Source organism: Apodemus sylvaticus, chromosome 4 (genome assembly GCF_947179515.1).
Source record: "Apodemus sylvaticus chromosome 4, mApoSyl1.1, whole genome shotgun sequence".
Lineage (NCBI taxonomy): Eukaryota > Metazoa > Chordata > Mammalia > Rodentia > Muridae > Apodemus > Apodemus sylvaticus.
Genome location: NC_067475.1, coordinates 115,392,812 through 115,398,811, shown reverse-complemented (window position 1 = coordinate 115,398,811; position 6,000 = coordinate 115,392,812).

Sequence of the window (6,000 nt, the reverse complement as noted above, 5' to 3'; positions counted from 1 at the left end):
GGGATGGATAAAGAACAGTCAAAAGGCAAGAAACAAAAGGTGCATACACCGCACGCACCGCACCCTGACAGTGGTCCACAGCCCTGAAAAACAGGAAGCATCAAGCCCAAGGGGAAGGCGAATTGCTCACCTCAGGCCCACTGCCTCTCTTGACATATCTACTGGATGTCCCTGACTGGAGTGGTAGATTTCTCTTCCGGGACAAATCTGTTTCTATGCATGAGCCAATGGTGCTGATTCATAGGATAAGCTCAGGAGTTCAGAAGAGGAGGAGGAAGAGGAGGAGGAAGAGGAGAAGGAAGAGAAGGAAGAGGAGAAGGAAGAGGAGGAGGAAGAGGAGGAAGGGGAGAAAAGGAGGAAGAAGAGGATGAAGGGGAGGAAAAAGAAGAAGAGAGAGGAGGAGGGGGAAGAGGAGGAAGAGAAAGAAGAGGAGGAAGAGGAGGAGGAAGAGCAGGAGGAAGAAGAGAAAGAGGAGGAAGAGGAGGAAGAGGAGGAAGAGAAAGGAGGAAGAGGAGGAAGAGAAAGAGGAAAAAGAGGAGGAGGAAGAGGAGGAAGAGGAAGAAGAGGAGGAAGAACAAGGAAGAAGGAGGAGGAAGAAGAGGAAGAAAAAGAGGAAGAAGAGGAAGGAGGAGGAGGGGAGAAGGCGTGGGGAGGAGGAGGAAAGGAGAAATAGAAGCATTTTAATTACAAGCACTTGAGCCTGGCAAATAGAACCCTGAACCTGTCCAAGTCCCAGACTTCTGACCCCTCCCAGACGGCCATCTGCTTCGGCTGTGCCGCATGGGGAAGAGGTGCCCATGCAAGTTCCCACTGAAAGGGACAATCTTGGATCAAATACTTGGTGCTAACAAAGCCTCAGTTCTGAATACAAGTCTGTTGAGCTATTTAATGGTTCTGGTTTTGGAGCAGGGGAAAATGGGGTGGTATGGGAGCTGACAGAACCCGATTTCGGCCCATCTTGATGGAATGTGGGAGTTACAAAGACTGCTCTTGTTCCCCCAGATTTTCTGGTGCAGGGCAGGGTGGGCTGGATGTTACAGTCCTTTGGAAGGATCTAACTGGGTCCCTGTTCTGGCTTTTTCTGGGTGCCAGAACACCCCAGAAGCCTCTGAATGGAGGTCCTGAAGTGTCAGAAAATAAGTTGGCACTCCTTTCCTTCCAGCCTGCCAGGCTAGAGAAGGGGTGGGGGTGTTGTTGCTGGAGGCCTAGGAAGGTGAGTGTGAGGTCAGCTCTGTGTCGTGACTTAGCTGGTAAAGTGATCCCGCCAGGCCAGGGGCAAGAAGCTGGGCTAGGAGCAGTGAGGTGGTGTAGCCCAGAGTCTAGTCTGGTGGTAGCTCTGAGCCCGGCTGCCAACAGTCATCAGGGATCCCAGGCGCCCCCCTCTGGTCAGTGAGGCAGGGTTGGCTGCTAAGCCCTGGGAGCTGGAACTTGGCATCTGAGCCTCAGTGGCATTGGGACCTGGCTGATTATATGCTCAGCAGAAAGTGACTCCATCGTCATACTATCTGTGCACAGCAGGAAGCTGGCAAGTTTGGGTTCCGCTCATTCCTCTGCTAACTGTCAAAGTTCTAGGAACGTTTCTCAGGCTACTGGGTATGAATCAAACTCAAGAGTTTTACAGGAAACTTAGGCTCAGGATTAGAGATAGTTTTAAAATAAGCAAGATACCCACCACACGAAAAAAGTGCTTCCCTATCTGTTAAGACAACAGAAATGAAAACAAAACCCCTAGAGGGAAAATGGCACATCCGGTTATAACTGGGATTCACATTTTCTCTCAGAAATCTGGAAGCTGGAAAGCAATGTGGCATACAGCTCCGTCTTTTTACATGAGGCGGTGCCACAGCTGTACAATGGAAGACTGGCTCATCTCCAGTGTGTAAGATGCCAGGATCTTTTACAGAAGGAAGTCACGTGCTAAAATCCAGTCAGAGTCAGCAGATTCCAAGCCACCTGATCACGGACAGGACAAAGGAGCAAGAACCACGGTGTCTGGAGCCTCAGCATGCTGTGAGGATGGGACCTGGTGCACCAGAGGATCAGAGCAGCCGGCCGGCCCACAGCTCAGAGTGGCTGAGGCGATGAGAGGACAGACGCAGCAGGGGCAGGACAAAGGAAACACCTCACTGCTCATTCTTTGTAAGGATGACATATCATCCCCATGCTCCCTTGTTGAAAACATTAACGGCCAATATGTAAACAATGGATCTCCAAGTGGATCATGGAAATCAAACCCAAACATGGAGAAAATGGCGAAAACACATAAAGCAAACAACGAACAGAATGAAGACAAAAATTCATAATTACTGCAAAAGCTTATACAGCTCACAGACCAAACATCAGAAAGGCTACAGATGATTACCAATGGCATGAATGAAATTATCATCTTAGCATGTAGAGTGCTTTACACAGCAACTACATGAGAGATTTCATTTCTTCATTCTAAAGAGGACAATTTATTAGAATTATTATATATGTCAGAACACAAAAGTCAGCATTTTTGATGCAAAGAAATAAAAAATGACAGAAATATTTATGTTTGTAAATATACAGCTAATTAATTCAGGAAATACAAAGGGTCACTATGGAAATTAAATGCTTGAAGTGAGATCAACCAATGGTAGGGAGCCCAGTCCCAAAGGTACACATCTGCACCACAGCTCCAGGATCATGGATACATCTGCACCACAGCTCCCGCATCATGGATACATCTGCACCACAGCTCCAGGATCACGGATACATCTGCACCACAGCTCCAGGATCACAGACACATCTGCACCACAGCTCCAGGATCACAGACACATCTGCACCACAGCTCCAGGATCACGGATACATCTGCACCACAGCTCCAGCATCATGGACACATCTGCACCACAGCTCCAGCATCATGGATACATCTGCACCACAGCTCCAGGATCACGGACACATCTGCACCACAGCTCCAGCATCATGGACACATCTGCACCACAGCTCCAGCATCACGGATACATCTGCACCACAGCTCCAGGATCATGGACACATCTGCACCACAGCTCCAGCATCATGGACACATCTGCACCACAGATCCAGCATCACAGATACATCTGCACCACAGCTCCAGGATCACCAAAACATCTGCACCACAGCTCCCGCATCATGGATACATCTGCACCACGGCTCCAGGATCACCAAAACATCTGCACCACAGCTCCCGCATCATGGATACATCTGCACCACAGCTCCAGGATCACCAATACATCTGCACCACAGCTCCAGGATCACCAAAACATCTGCACCACAGCTCCCGCATCACAGCTCGCACATCTATGGCTCAGGAAACATCTCAGAGGATTGGGTGAAAATATTGTAAGAGCCAGAATACCAGGAGGCCTCTCTTATAAATGGTGGCATGAGCAAGACCAGAACAACGGCAGTCTTGGCAGACATGCTAGTGTGAGGCAGGAGTTCCCCACCCTAGACAAAGAACTTCAGGAAACTCAGTGTTCGGGGAGAACTAGAGTTAGCCTCTCCCCAGGAAGAGCCCCTGACTGATCATTCAATGCAGTGGCCGCCCCTGAGCCCAGATTCACACAAACAACAAAAACAGACTCAATGGGCTATATTTTTATAGGTTTGTGCACACTCATGGAGGCCAGGAGAAGCTACCAGCTTAAGAATGAGGAGGATGTGGGAGGGGCTCGGGGGAGGGTAGCTGGGAAGGATGTGTAGGGAGAAAACGGAGGGGACAGGTGAAATAATTCTATTTTAACTCAAAGTATATTTTTAAAACTTAAAAAGTGAATGGAACAAAAAGGATAACAAAGACATAAAGATCCATGTACAGAAGAAAACATAGATGGAAGTAAAGATTAGCATGTTAAATGGTTAACATAAATGAAAAATATCCCAGCAGGACCATTTTGACAAGGTGGAAAAAAAGACCAGGCAAAAATGCAAAGTAGAAAGAAGGAAAGGATGAAGACAGAGCAAAAGTGAATAAAATAGCTTAAAAAGACAACAGGGAAAACAAACATTTAGTAAGCTTTCTCTTTGAAGTGGCAAACTAAAACAGAAGCTACAGGCTGCCATCACCAGGTGGAGGGGTGCGGAGGAGCGCGCCACAGCCCTGAGTCTGGAGGAGCGGGGCCACGCGTGGAAATGGAATTTACCAAAAAGGACACAAAAAGAAATACATCTTTAGGGGGCTTGAGAGGTGGCTCAGGTGTTAAAAGCACTGGCTGCTCTTCCAGAGGTCCTGAGTTCAATCCCTAGCAACCACAGGACTCACAGCCATCTGTGATGGGATCTGATGCCCTCTTCCGGTGTGTTTGAAGACAGACACAGTGTACACACACACACACACACACACACACACACATATATTTCTTTAAAAAAGAAAGAAAAGTCTTAATAGTCTAAATAAGAAGTAAAGAAGGGCAAATAACATACACTGTATATGCAGAGACCTCAAACCCGAGGAAGCGTGGTGAGCTAGAAAGGTGCGTGCATGGATAGACTCAGCATGCTTGCACTCACTCCTTCTCATTGCAGAGAAGCACAGACATCCACAATGCACTGCAAACCCATGAGGGCCGTACTAAAGAACTATACAGAGCAGAGAGGGAAAACCACCACGCCTTGTTTAACCTGTAAGGGGAGAGTTAGCCAAATTGTTCGGAACACAGTAAAACTACCTTAATTAGGAAATATTAATATGCTATGATTTTGATCATCAGAAAAAAACCCTCACAGCACATAAGCACATGATTCATACTAGTTTATAATTGAATTACTTTCCTGGTGGCAGAGCTATAACCTTTGCATAAAATATAAAATCCTTGAAAATTTTAGGCTGGCTTAGACTTTACTGCTTTTAGATATAAAAGTCCCAAACTCTTTGCCAGAAAATGATACTACACTTGAACTTAGCCAATAGGCTGAGAAGCGATGCCAGAAAAATGATATATCCCTTGAAGCAAGCAAATGTTGCATATAAATACTTTTGCCCCATCTGGAATTTCTTCCAGTTCAGCTCATGTATTATGATGTGTTTTTATGTATTTTCAGTGCAAAATGTTTTCATTTTCAATATCCATTGGAATTAATGTTAGCTAGATTTGATAGACTGGCATTCATACATTATATATGCAACTGTTACATTCTCTGCTAACATGTCAATTTTATATTTGGACCTATATTATAGAATCTATTTTCAAAAGTAATTCAAGCAAAACAGTCTTTTCATAATCATAACTGATAATCATCCTTAAACATAATTATGACCCAAAAATGACCATATATATATATATATATATACATATATATATGGTCTGGCTATAATATTTAAACAACATTTAACTTTTAAAAAATGGCTTGGGGAGATGACTTAGTTGATAAAAGAGTTGGTGAAGCAAGCATGAGGAACTGAATTTGGGTCCCCCATCATCCATGTAGAAGCCAGGCTGAGGGCCATGCGCCTGCAGTCTTAGCATGTGCCAGAGGAGCCAGGAGGATCGTGGCTGTGCTGGCCGGCCAGCCAAGCTACACTAGTGTGCTCCAAGTCATGAGAGAGCCCGTGAATAAACAGAGGGCAAGAGAGGAAGACACCTGGCATGCGCCTCTGGCTTTGGAAGGCTTCTACACACAGGTGCTGCTCCCACACACAGAAAAATACCCTCCTGCCAGAACTGTAGCCCTGACTGTACACTCTACTCAAGAGTCAGCCTGCATCACATAGAGAAGACAGAGCTCCAGATAGACGAATATTCCCAGCCTGGACAATTAATACTGCTCCTACTAACAGTTTTCAGGGAAAAATAAAAGTCTTACCTTCTGCTTTCAAAATAGGTTGCCAGCTGGTGGTGTTTCCACGTTTCAAAATTACAATGCCAATATTTGAATTTGAGATGTGCAAACTGGCATGTTACAGGTTCACTTTCTGCAACACTTTTTTTTTATTAAAATGTATCAAAAATTTAAGTTTGCCAAATGGTAACATTAAAGAGTAAAATGCAGTGGTTT